Here is a 13,617-nt window from a genome sequence, read left to right on the forward strand (position 1 = left end):
TCTGATAGAGGAACACACTGAAGTCCAGAAATGTGAAACTACAAGTCATGTAACTTTTAGAGCTGGAAGTCAAGAACATAGATCTCTTTTCTCTCTTGTTAATGCTTATATTGACCTATTGCTGCTATGTGCAAGGCCATTTAAAAGGGTTGTGGTTGATATACAGATGAAAAACACAGAAAATATATTCTCAAGATCCCTGTAGGAATTCATATGACAATTCTAGCTTGCAGGTAACTGAAGTTTCTAAGGCTTTTTTCACATTTTTATAACAGATTTTTTCCAACTCCTGAATGTTATTTTTAAAACCTAAATGTAGGACTTGATACTTATTCATCTTAAATTGTACCTTTTTGTTTTTAATCATTGTTTTAGCTTGCTGAAGTATACTGAAAATCTGATTCTGTCTTCCATCATAATTTATGACTCATTTTCTAAAATTAAATCAGTATATTTTATGTTTTAATCAAGTCTGTGATCAAAAACTTAGCCTTGAAAAATACCCCCAAACCTTTTAACAAGAGATTTCAGAGAGTAAGGGAATCAGATTATATATTTAAATAGAAGCCAAACAAAACAGTGCTTGGACATGAAAATGTATTACAATCAAGCAAACTTCAGTAGTAATTTTACATTAGATTTTTCTGGAAACATTCTGGAGTAAGAAAAACTCACATAGATATAAGTCAAAGCACATGCTAGGCATAATTAATATTAATAGAAAATTAATAAAGCTTTTAAAGAATCATAATGACATTTAGCATGAGATACAGCTTTATATATAAAATTATACATTTAAGTACTATACACCAAAATAAACTCAAGATGGATAAAATACTTAAATATAAGGTGTGATACCATAAAAATCCTAGAGGAAAACATTGGCAGGAAAATTTCAGATATCCCACAGACCAATATTTTTACTGATACATCCCCTTGGGCAAGGGATATAAAGGAAAGAATAAACAAATGGAACTACATCAAACTAAAAAGCTTCTGCACGGCTAAAGAAAACATCAACAAAATGGAAAGGAAACCAACCATATAGGAAAATATATTTGCCAATGATGCCACAGACAAGGGTGTGATGTCCAAAATATATAAAGAACTCACATGACTCCATGCCAGGAAGACAAACACTACAATTAAAAAATGGGCAAAGGGCCTGAACAGACACGTCTCCAAGGAGGACATACAAAGGGCTCATAGACACATGAAAAAATGCTCAACGTCAGTAGCCATTAGAGAGATAAAAATTAAAACCACAATGAGATATCGCTTCACAGTGGTCAGAATGGCCATCATTAATAAATCAACAAAGAACAAGTGCTGGCGAGGTTGTGGGGAAAGGGGAACCCTAGTGTAGTGCACCATTGGTGGGAATGCAGACTGGTGCAGCCACTGTGGAAAACAGTATGGAACTTCCTCAAAAAACTAAGATGGAACTGCTTTTCAATCTAGCGATCCCACTGCTGAGATTATACCCTAAGAATCCTGAATCACCAATTCAAAAGAACCTATGCACCCTAATGTTCACAGCAGCGTTATTTCCAATACCCAAGTGCTGAAAACAGTCTAAGTGCCCATCAGTAGATGAATGGATCAAAAATTGTGGTACACTTACACAATGGAACACCGTGCAGCAGAAAGAAAGAAGGAGCTCCTACCCTTCACAAGAGCATGGATGGAACTGGAGAGCATTTTGCTAAGTGAAATAAGCCAGGCAGTGAAAGACAAATACCATATGATCTCACCAATAAGTGGAACCTAATCAACAAAACAAATGAGGAAAACAGAATCAGAGACTTGGAAATAAAGAATAAACTGACAGTAACCAGCAGGGTTGGGGGAGAGAGGTATAGGGGAAAGAAGGGGAAGGGTTAAGCAATGAACATGAATAAAGGGCTCATGAGCACAGACAATGGCGGGGACTGACTGTGGAAGTAGGGGGGCAGGGTTGGGGTGAGCAAGGGGGAAAAAGGTGGGACAACTGTAATCAAACGATAATACATTTAAAAAAAATAACTATAAAAGAGAGAACTAAAAACATTAATATGTTTGTTTGTATTAGAGATTCTTACTTCCAGACTCCCACACAAGCATCTCAAGGCTCAAATGTCCTATTCAGCTATCAATGCTAATAGGCCTGTGTTAAGGGAGAGATAGTTGAGTATAGCAATATTCAAATCATTTTGGTTCTTTTTAACTCTAAAAGATAAACTTTAATTTAATTATAGAAAATATAAGCCCCTGTTCTATTTGAGAATTCTTTGTCTTTCCTTTTTGTCCCCTCTTCTACCTTTGCTTTGCTTGTCTTATTATAGCTAATAAAAATGTTATAGTAGGGTGTTTCAGTACATTAGATATTTTACTGAAGTCCATTTATATTGATAGATGTGATATTTGTCTTTTGTTCAGAAGCAATGACATTATTATTACTTTATATTTTCCTTTGAGAAAGTAAAATGTGCCTGTTTAAAATCCATGATTATTCTTCTGAGTTTCATGTCTAGATTCTCTCCTAAATACAAAACGTACTGAAATAATAGTGTATTAAGGTATCTCAAAAAAATAAGAAATCTTTGTAAACCCTAAACCAAACGTTACATTCTTATGTTTAAAGGGACATGTTGGTGCCCTCCACAGTACAATAGATATTTAGTGTTGAGAGAGAAAGTACTGTCTGTGATAACGCAGCCTGCAATGTGCAACTGCGTACCTCCCGGGGACAAGGGCCTATTTATGCCAGCAAGTGCTGCACCGATTTCACTCTCTATGCTTCTCCTGGGCGGTAACCGGCAAACAACCTCATTTTCTAAAATCACATATTATATATTTCCTCTGATCCATGGCCTTCCTTGTTTACTTTTTAAACTGTCCAATTTAAAATAAAAGCAACTAGAATGCGAGATACCCAAGGACAATTTTTATTTTTCCTTTTGGGTAAGAATTGAACACTAAATTACTATCTTCTCTTCCAAACATCTTTAAAAAGGCATGCTTTTCAGTGTACACACTCTATTGTTACAGGAACTTGTACAGAGTGTTTAAATATATCTGGTATATTACACAGTACTATCAGTTTTCACCTTGACTACGGTAATATCTCCAATTAGTGTCCAACAAGGCATTGCATAACACAGGCAGATGAAGTTATCAAAAATGCAACCCTTGCAATGAGTGGTCCTTTGGTTTCCTACATACAGTTCCAACTCAATGGCTCTTACATATGGATCACACTTGTCTAGTCATTGCTCATTCTTCAACTCAAATTTTACTACTATGTAGTTATACACATGCATACACGCATACACAAAGCACATATTTACATACACTTAACATTTGTGTGTTTATTCTTTAGAAGATTCTCTATTTTTACAGGGAGCTGACCTCAGTGCCAGTCTAGCTTTGATTTACAGTTTATGTTTAATAGTGGATTCAGAAAGCTCTACTATTCTGTATCAAGATCAGTTAATAAAAATTGATGGAGTGAATTGAGAGATGAAAGATACTCAGATTGTTATATCAGCAAGACATGCTATAAAATACACTAAAAGCTGTGACATTTGATTTAAACTTACAGTCTTGGTCATGTGCACTGTTTTTCCTCAAGGCTCTCTTTGCAGTGATACATTTCAGAATGGAAAAGTGGAAAGGTAAATGGGTTTGTCTCCATATGAAATGTTTATAGCTACTGTTCACTAATATGTTACTTGACTTTTGAATGAAGATTTCTAATCTCTAAAATAGTTATATTAACATATGACCTCTTGGGTTGTTATAAAAATTAGTGCTGTTTAATATCAAGAGTCATGTATAGTTTCTGACAAATAATAGATATCCAATGAACAGTTGATATGACTATTCACCATAACTTAAGCAATTGATTTGATGGCAGAATTCAGAAGATTAAAGTAGCATATAAAGAAATTTCCTTGAATGACTATGGTTTATTTTAAAGTATTTATTAAAATAATTTTAAATACATTTATTAATACTCTGCCTATTTGTAGATAAGTTATTTTAAGAAATGAGTTAACATCATCTATACACAAAGGATAAGGGACAAGTTCCAGTAAATAAAGAGGGTGCATGATGAAAACATTATTATGCCTTGCACTGGATTAAAATCTCATTCCCACTATCCTACTGGTATGAGTGAAAATAAGATAAAATTTAAATTTGATAAAAACATATCATTGAATCATTCCTGATTATGCTGCCAGATGAGACTAGGTAAAATGGCATTTATTTATATGTGACTAAGACATTAACTAAAACTCTTTGTTTGAAAAAGTATTTAATAATGCAATGTGATGAAATATACCTTTATGTTTAAAAAGGATAGGTAGTAAACTCCAAAGCTTTCTTTTAAAGAAATTGCATAGTGATTTGGAGCTATAGGTAACATAGTTTCAATATAAATGTAACAAATTTAAGATGGCTAATGAATAATTGATACTATAACTACAGTAATACATATCTAGACATGGGAAGAAGAAAAATGTGAATCAATAATCAAGAAGTAAAATCAGCCCTGGCTGGTGTGGCTCAGTGGAATGAGTACCAGCCTATGAACCAAAGGGTTGCCAGTTTGATTCCCAGTCAGGGCACGTGCCTGGGTTGCAGGCCAGGTCCCCAGTAGAGGGTGCAGAGAAGCAACCACACATTGACGTGTCTCTCCCTCCCTTCCACTCTCTAAAAATAAATAAAATCTTTAAGAAAGAAAATCATGAAAATAAACAGATTCAGAATATAAACTTTGAAGTTAGCAATTAAAGGCTTCAAAATAACTATGGTTAATATATTTAGGAAATTAGATAAAAAGAATATGCACACACCAAAATTGACCATGTGTTAGGAAAGCTGCAACAGATTTCAAACTTCTTGCCAATTTGAAAACAGAAATGAAATGTACATATTTCCTGAACAAAAAAATTTATTACAACACATGAATGAAATCTAAACAGTCCTATATGTATTAAAATTATTGAATATATAATTTAAAACTTTCCCAGAAAGAAGCTCCAGGCACAAATAGTTCAGTGCATTATAGACTAATGAATTCTTCTAAACATTCACGGATGAAAAATTATTACCATTTTGACACAACTGCAAAAAAGCCAGACACAAAAGAGTATATACTATAAAATTTACACATATATAGTTCAGGAACAAAGAGCTATTCAAGAACTGATCTTGTATGCATCACACATACATAAAAATACACACTTTTAAAACCATGTCCAATAGAGCACATACAAAATATGGGTGATAATTACAGAGCCAGGAATTTGAGTACATTCCTGATGTGATTGGTAGAGCAAACTCACCAACACAGCATTTTAGGAACTATGTGGTACTGGAGACCATAGATTTGTAGTCATAGTACTCAAAAAGATTGCATGGTTTTCTCGTGCAGTGTTCAGCAGCCCACATATAGGGAGGGGGATGGGAGACTAAGTTATTAAAGTGGCAAGGCGAGGCCAGAAAGGGAAGTCGTGAAGAATGAGGTGATAACCTGGGACAAGGAACAGTCAGCTATAGACAAGAGCTCACAATGAGAAGAAAGTATATAAAACTGTTAGCAAAGCTTATGAATGTTCTGAGTGTGGATCTCACCTACTCTGGCAACTGTATCTCTCCTGACACCCCAGCCTTTGTCTTGCTAAATGACAAACGTGTCTTACTCAAGAGGACATCCCATCCCTCTCTGCACACGTTCACATAGTTCATTTCAGGCGGCAATCCCTTGTAAATTGTCCCTCGGCTCTGGCTGCTATGACCCAGTTGGTCGGAGAATTGTCCCTTAGCTGAAAGGGTGCGCGCTCAATTTCCCATCAGGGCTCAAGCCTAGGTTGCGTGTTTGATCCCCTGTCTAGGATGAGTGATTCCCTGGTCCCGGCGTGTACAGGAGGCAACCAACCGATACTTCTCTCGCACATCAATGTTACTCTCTCTTGCTCTCTCTCTAGAAAAGGAATGAAAATAATGTCCTCAGCTGAGGATAAAATAAAAATAAAAAATAAATAAATGGTCCTTCTTCTGCAACAATGAGCATTTTCTCTCCGTTGTCTAGCACAATGAAGGGCATATGTAAGCCTGCAATGAATGGCTGGATGAATACAAGTGTGCATGTGCTTTTTTTCTTTTTCTTCTCCTTCTCTTCATTTTTGTGTAGGTGCTCCTTATTTCAAGTAACATATTTAATATTTAAATTGATGTTCTCATTTTCATTAGTGGACACTTACGGAACAAAAATATTTTGCTGTAAACGAGAGAGAAATAAATGAATTCCAAAGCCATTTTGCTATACTTTGAAAACATGTTTACATTTTAATTAGAGCTTACATAAAACCTGAACTAGTAGAGCATTAGATATTGTAGTTGCCACTCTCATTAAAAGAGTTATTAAGTTCCTAATTACATGGGTTTATGTTCTAGATATCAGCAAAAAACCAAGCATTCTCCTCAAGGACTGTATATAATCTCAAATGAACTAATTACACGTGTACACAATCGTGCACATGCGCCTCCTTTTTTATGCTGCTGCACCTCCCTGGAATGCCTTTTCCTGCACTACATGCTTAACTAAGACCCTAGTCATAATTTAAGTTTAGCCTCAATATCTAAAAATCATACCTTTCTGTGAGCTTCCTATTTAAACTCTAAACATTGCTCTCTTTTTAAATTTTACAGATATGTATATCAGCAACAGCCATATCTGACATAGAAATGAGGAGAAATATAGCTGGATAATAACTTAATTTTAAGAATTTCAGGTAGATGTATGGGTGATCTTAATCAACCTATAAAATAGTACTAATAACAACGAGCAGTTTACAACATGTAGTCATAGGTCTGATAAGAATGCTTCAATTTATATCTGCTTTCAAGAAATTATGAAGCTAATTTAATAATTTGCTGGCATATGATTCCTACGGGGTCTGAACTTGTAAGTGGCATGAAATTCTGTATTCTTCCCAGTGCATCTCATTGTTTCTCTAGAATTCAAATTGGTCTTCTTCGAATATCTATACATATTTGTCTGTGAAATTGAAATTCTGATAGGCATCTGTGATAAGCTAATTAATGACACCTATCACTGGAACCTAGGCATACAAAAAAGTATGTGGTTAAAGTGACTTTTCAGCTATGATTAAGTTAAGGATATTGAGATGGGACAATTATCCTGGATTATCCAGTAGGCTCAATATAATCACAAAAGTTATTATAAAATAGAAGCAAGAGATCCCGTTTCAGAAGGAAAGTTTTGAAGATGCTACATGTGGGATGGAGAAATTGGCTAACATCTAAGAAATGCAGGTGGCCCCTAAAAATGGGAAAAGACAAAGGAACCAACCCTCCCTGCAGAGGTGTCCAACCCTTGGCCCGCGGGCCGTATGCAGCCCAGGATGGCTGAGAATGTGGCCCAACACGAAATTGGAAATTTACTTAAACATTGTAAGATTTGTTTTTGTGATTACATGTCACAATGTATTTAATGCGTGGCCCAAGACAACTCTTCGTCTTCCAGCGTGGGCCAGAGACCAAAAGGCTGGACACCACTGCTACAGTATCTGTAAAGAACTCAGAGGACACCTTGAATTCAGCCCAGTGAAACCTTTTAGATGCCTAACCTCCAGAACTGAATGATAATAAATTTCTGTTCCTTTAAGCTACTATGTTTGCAGTAAATGTCTATGTTGTACTAGGTACTGTAGCAAAAGAAATCTAATATAGATCCCTAGGGGCAAATAATGCCTAGAGTGACTTTTGTTCTTGTATTACTTATATTAAGATCATTTTGGTTTTCCCTACATCATTGTAATTCTACAAATTTTTGTCACTTTGCCCACAGAAATAGCCCTAGGCCCTTGTGTGATTTAGAAAGTTTTTGAACTTTCAGAGCTGTAGTTAGTGATCACAGAATAAGCTGTGGCACCATAATTTTTTAAAACTATTCTTATCTAATGGAAAATGCTTCCTGTAGTTTATACAACTTTCAGAAAGTGATTTGAAGCAGTTATAGCATAGCAAAGAGTATAAAATGGTGGTTCCAAAGTTCTTAAGGATTTTGTCCACAAAGTTAAGCCATTATTTGTAAAATGCTATGCAAAATTTAAAAAGTCATAATATCTGGGATGCTATCAGAATAGTACATATGTAATGGTAAAAGATTGCAATGTGTCTTCTTAGTACATGTCTTTTCTGCATTTTTCAAGGATCACTTAAACTTAATTTAATATTATTTGACTTAAACAATCAGAATATTGAAATTCAGATACTTCTTTCCACTTTCTACACTTAACATGTTTTTATTATGTTTTTCTTAAAAAGTCAAGCAAACCTAAGAATTGAATTAAGCATATTGGTTTTATTCAATTTGTCCTTTATAAAAATCTAATTGAATAATAAATTTCAATAACATTTTAATTTAATAATTTTGTTATAGATTTCAAAAAGGAGTCAGGAATTTATTGAGTGTTTCACTGTTTTCACTGTCTTAAACATATTGGAGATCTATGATTATTTTGATTGGTACTTCACATAATTTGTATAGAAAGAGAAATTGTAATTGAAGCAGGACAGTGAGACATTTTATTTTCTTTTTCCTTTCAACTTTTCACTTAATTTTTACATATAATTCCTTTCTTGCCTTTACAAACAAACTGCTTAGATTTGATGACTAATAATGTATTAGGGTTGAGATGGGGGTCCCCAAGCATTTATCTAATCCCTCAAATGTATAATCAGAAAGTCGAATATTGATGAGTGATTTACACAGTGTCATAGAGTTAATTAATTAAAGAGCTAGGATTAAACAGAGAATCCCTAATATCTACAATCTAATTCCCTAATAGGTGTGAGTATAAATATATATATAATATAAACTGCATTTTATGTATATTTTATGAATATATTAATATATTTAATATTATTAAAATGATGGTCAAGCACAAAATAAGTATTTAAACATTATTATTACATTATAAAAATTGTTATAGAGTTTTCCTGTCAGTTATCTTTCTGGTCTTACTTTGCTCTTTCAAATCATGTCTCGTTTTTAAAAAAGATTTTATTTATTTATTTTTAGAGATAGGGGAAGGGAGGGAAAAAGAGAGGGAGAGAAACAGATGAGAGAGAGCAACATCCATCAGTTTCTTTTTGTATGCTCCCTGACCTGGGACGAACCTGAAACCCAGGCATGTGCCCTGACCAGGAACTGAACTGTCAACCTTTCCCTTTGTGGTCACGCTGGGCAGAGAATGTCTGCTTTTAAAACACTGAATATTTTAAAGTCTGTTTTGTTTGTATCGACAAAATAAAATTTAAATTAGAAAAGTTATTAAGATTTCCCCATTCAGCTCTTTTTCCATCCAACTCACATATTTTTTAAAGTAACCCTTTATTACTTTGTGTTATTGAAGTTAAATGCTGTTTAAACATTATTTTGACACAAGAATTGAAATAAATGTAACAATGTCTGTAATTATTTTTTTAAAAGAAAGAGAGATAAAATTGTTTGAACTACAATGACCTTACAGTGAGTTAACTTTCGTTCTAAATAACTGGTCATCCACACATTCCAGACAACTCAATTCATTATAATCAGTAATTTTTGAACACCTTTTACATGACTGATACTGGACTCCATACAAAAGGAAGTAAAGATGAAGAGAGTACAGTTAAAAGAGCATAATCATCCACTATCTAGAAAAGTTCACAATCGACCTGAGTTTAAATAATAAAGAACAGACTCAAGTTATACTACCATATATATTAATTAATTCTACATATAAGTTGTTGAGCATAATGCCGGATAATAGGAGACACAACTGATTGCAAACAGGGGTAGTTTTCATCCTTTGTAAACCACTTTACAGATTGTGGAGGTAGAATATGTTAGCCAAACGATCGCCCAGAAAAATGTGGAAATAAAAATGTTGAAATTGTGGTCCAGGAGAGTAAATAGTATTATTCAATGTTGTAATGGGGGATGGGATTGAATCAGAGTCAAGTCAGGCAGACTTTTAGTCTTTAGAAAATAGGACATGTATAGCATAAGGCCTTTAAGAAGCCAGGGGACAATTAAATAATCAGTGTTAGATGAAAAAATGGACAGAAACTATTTTTACAGGAAAAAGAATAGGATGGATAAATATGTGGGTTGATTTTAGTTTTGGTATCAAAAAAGTGATAGAATTCCAAAGAGAGGTCTTCTCTTTTTTTCTCTGAAGTGGTAAAGTCAGGGACTAAGAATTGGGGTATGGTGAACTGATTTTTCAAAGAAAGTGAGAAAAGTTTGAGATAGAAATAGTTGATATACATGTGAAAAATGCAATTGACCAGTAGCCATAGATTATTAGACACTGGACCCTCAGTTGGTGATCATGAATTAACTATGGATCCAATCTGATCTCTCTGACTTTCTCCAACAATGATTTTTATTGCTTAGCTTAAGGCATATAAGAAGCAGGTTTCTAGTCAAAAGATAATGAGTCACCTACACCAAAATTAGAAGAAAAGGAGCAATATTAAAAAGCTAGAATCCACAAAATGACGACTGCTTAGGTATTATCTTGTGAAGGATAAAAATATTCCAGGGTGACCTCAGATGGCATTCATTGCGATAAGGAATAAAGAGTAAGATGGAAACTGTGTTACAATAGAGGAAAGATAATTAAGTCTCCTTTGGAGATGTTGATTGGAACCTTTTTTATGGGATACTGGGATAGCAATACGTAACAAACTGTTGAGTAAAACAAATCAGAAAAAAAAATTCTAATCTGATGACACGTTTTTGTTAAACATTAATTCAGAATAAGATTTAGAAAAAAAAGATTTTTTTTTTTTTTTTTTAGACAGAAGGGGAAGGGAAGGAGAAAGAGAGAGAGAGAAACATCAATGTGTGGTTGCCTCTGGCATGCCCCCTACTGGGGACCTGGCCTGCAACGACTGGCATGTGCCCTGACTGGGAATTGAACCAGTGACCCCTTGGTTCACAGGCTGGTGCTCAATCCAATGAGTCACACCAGCCAGGGCTAATTCAGAGTAAGATTTTGATTGAAACATGGGACAGGTAGATTTCTCAGGAAGAAGAATGATAAAAAAATGATTACCAAGGAAGAAACTTGACTTCAATCTATCCCACCAAATAAATTGAAATAAGAATGTATGAGAGTTTCAGAGTGTCAATAAATTTATTCTAAAAAAGCATTTAGTTTTTTGGGGAAAGAAAACCCCAAAATATAAGCCTCCATTTCTTTAGCCAAAGAATATATTTTTGGAAAAAAATTTAAGCATGATTTAAAATACACCTCATAAACACATTAGAATGTGATAACTTTGTACATATATCTTTTCTAAATATGCAAGGCTAGAAAAGTGTGTACAAATTTGAAAAAAATATGGATTATGTGGGTGCTCTCCTTGGTAATCAAGGACCCCCTTTAAAGTTACCTTTAAATTAATTACACTAGTTCAAAATTCAAGTTCTGATTAAGATTGCAATTTTTATAATGAGCCAATTGTTTTGGTTTCTGATTTGAATAATAGTCCATATCAAGTCCATTTATGATAAATCTCTAACAAAGTTTCTAATTTGCTTATTTGTTGTCTATATATATATTTCATAAAGTATTATATTCATTAAGAAATTACAATGCTAGATGAGTATTTAGACTACTATATTTAAATTTTTTATTGTTATAATTTAGGGTTTAAACGATTTAAGGTTAGTTTCCAGAAGACAGGTCTATCTACGAAATGACAGTAATGATAGCAGTTGATCCTTCCACAGTCAAGTCAGAATGTTCCTTCACTTTAATTGTGGTATTTGATATTTAGTGATAACAATATAGGTCTGTCGGGTTTTGCTAAATTTTACTTCTACGTATAATAATTGGAGAGATTTTAATTTGCTGATTTTCCACTTAATATTTTAATATTAAAACATAAATCAAATAGATTAATATAGTATGTTCCCTTATCAAACTCAATGCATTGAAGTACTTTTGCTAAAATTTTCTTCTTGAATGTTTTAATTTGAAATATAGATGAGGATTAGGTGGAAATTCAGATTTAATTTTGAGGAAAGACAGTTCTTTCACTAGAAAAGGACATACATGCACACACACACACAAATCCCAGATATAATATTGTATGTTTGACTATAACAAGAGCACCAATAGTTTTTTCTGGAATGAGAAATTTTAAAATAGTAATTAATCTGTGCTTCATAATAATGTAGAATTAGTATGTGCCATTCATGATCTTAATGTACAAGGAAATCTAAACAATTCAATGTTCAAATGTTTGTCACTCAGAAACCCTATTCCTTGTCTCAAGGAGCCATTTTCTTTAATCTATTACAACTTTCAACAGTTTAAGAACAAGAATCTTATTCAGTCCAACTGCTTATTTAATCCAAAGTACAGTATTTACTTCTGGCAATTATTGTATTACATAAGTATCAGAAAAGTTTGGATAGTCTGCCAAATAGCTCTTAAGGAAATAAAAACTGGCTTCTCACATCCTCGAGTTTCCATTTGAGAATTGTGGTATTGCTTAGAGCAAATGAAAGAGAAAGCACTTCTGGTCCCTCTCACAACGTGCTGCTGGGGTCAGAATTTAGATATGGCCCAAAGAAGATATCGGGCTCCACAAATCTGCCATCATCGCTACAAGGGTGTTCCTATTCCCGGTTTTCTTTGAGGTCCATTTATCCTTCCCTGTAACAGGTTCAATATACCAGTCCTCAGAGTGCAGACTCAGAGGGGAGGGAAGTGTCTCCGCTGCCATGGTCACAAGGCTTGCCTTGCATATGTGCCCTGGAAGCAATCTCCCATGGTGTGAGAAGACAGGACAGTCCTGTCACCACATGCTCCAAAACAAATAACTCAGGATGGGCACAGGTGTTTATTATTGTACAAATTTAAAAGCTCTGTTTCCTCTTTGACCAGAGTTTCATTTTTGAAAATGATTGGTATGTTTGCCAGAAGATGGGCCTTAGAAAACAAGTTAATGAAACACTCTTTCGACTTTCATGAGGATTCCAGTCACTAAAGTAGCAAAGGAAGATGTTAAAGGCAAATATAAAAAGGGTACAAAATCTGTGAACAAATTTAGCTTTTTTACTACTGAGAAAACTAGGTTTTTGTAACTAATCAAGGAACTGATAAATGCCACCAAAATTGATATTGGTAGGGTACAAAACCTTTGCTGTTTACGCATCTTACTTAAAAGGTAAAGAAAAACCTTTGTTTACAATTTCATATTAAGAGCAGACAATCTAAGAAAACTTGGTCCTATTAACAGATAGAGAACCAGTGTACTTTTAACATTAAAACTAATTTTTTTTAAAAAGCTTAATTTAATCCATTCCAATCTTAGCTACCTTAACCACACATAAAAATTTCTTTCCCAGCCCCAGATTCCTTTCCACAAACCTTCTTCAACATTTTTGTATCCATTCAGATTTTGTCCTGTTTTTCCTCTTTCTCATTCTGGAGTGAAAAATCATTTTACTTCCCTCACCTACTTTTCATAGACAGTTGTTTCCTTTTACCCTTATTATTGCCAGGTAGTTTAAATTACATATACTGATTAGAATTT

The sequence above is a fragment of the Pteronotus mesoamericanus genome, unplaced genomic scaffold, assembly GCF_021234165.1.
Source record: "Pteronotus mesoamericanus isolate MK-2021 breed Mesoamerican mustached bat unplaced genomic scaffold, CSHL_Meso_final scaffold_167, whole genome shotgun sequence".
NCBI classification, from domain to species: Eukaryota; Metazoa; Chordata; class Mammalia; order Chiroptera; family Mormoopidae; genus Pteronotus; species Pteronotus mesoamericanus.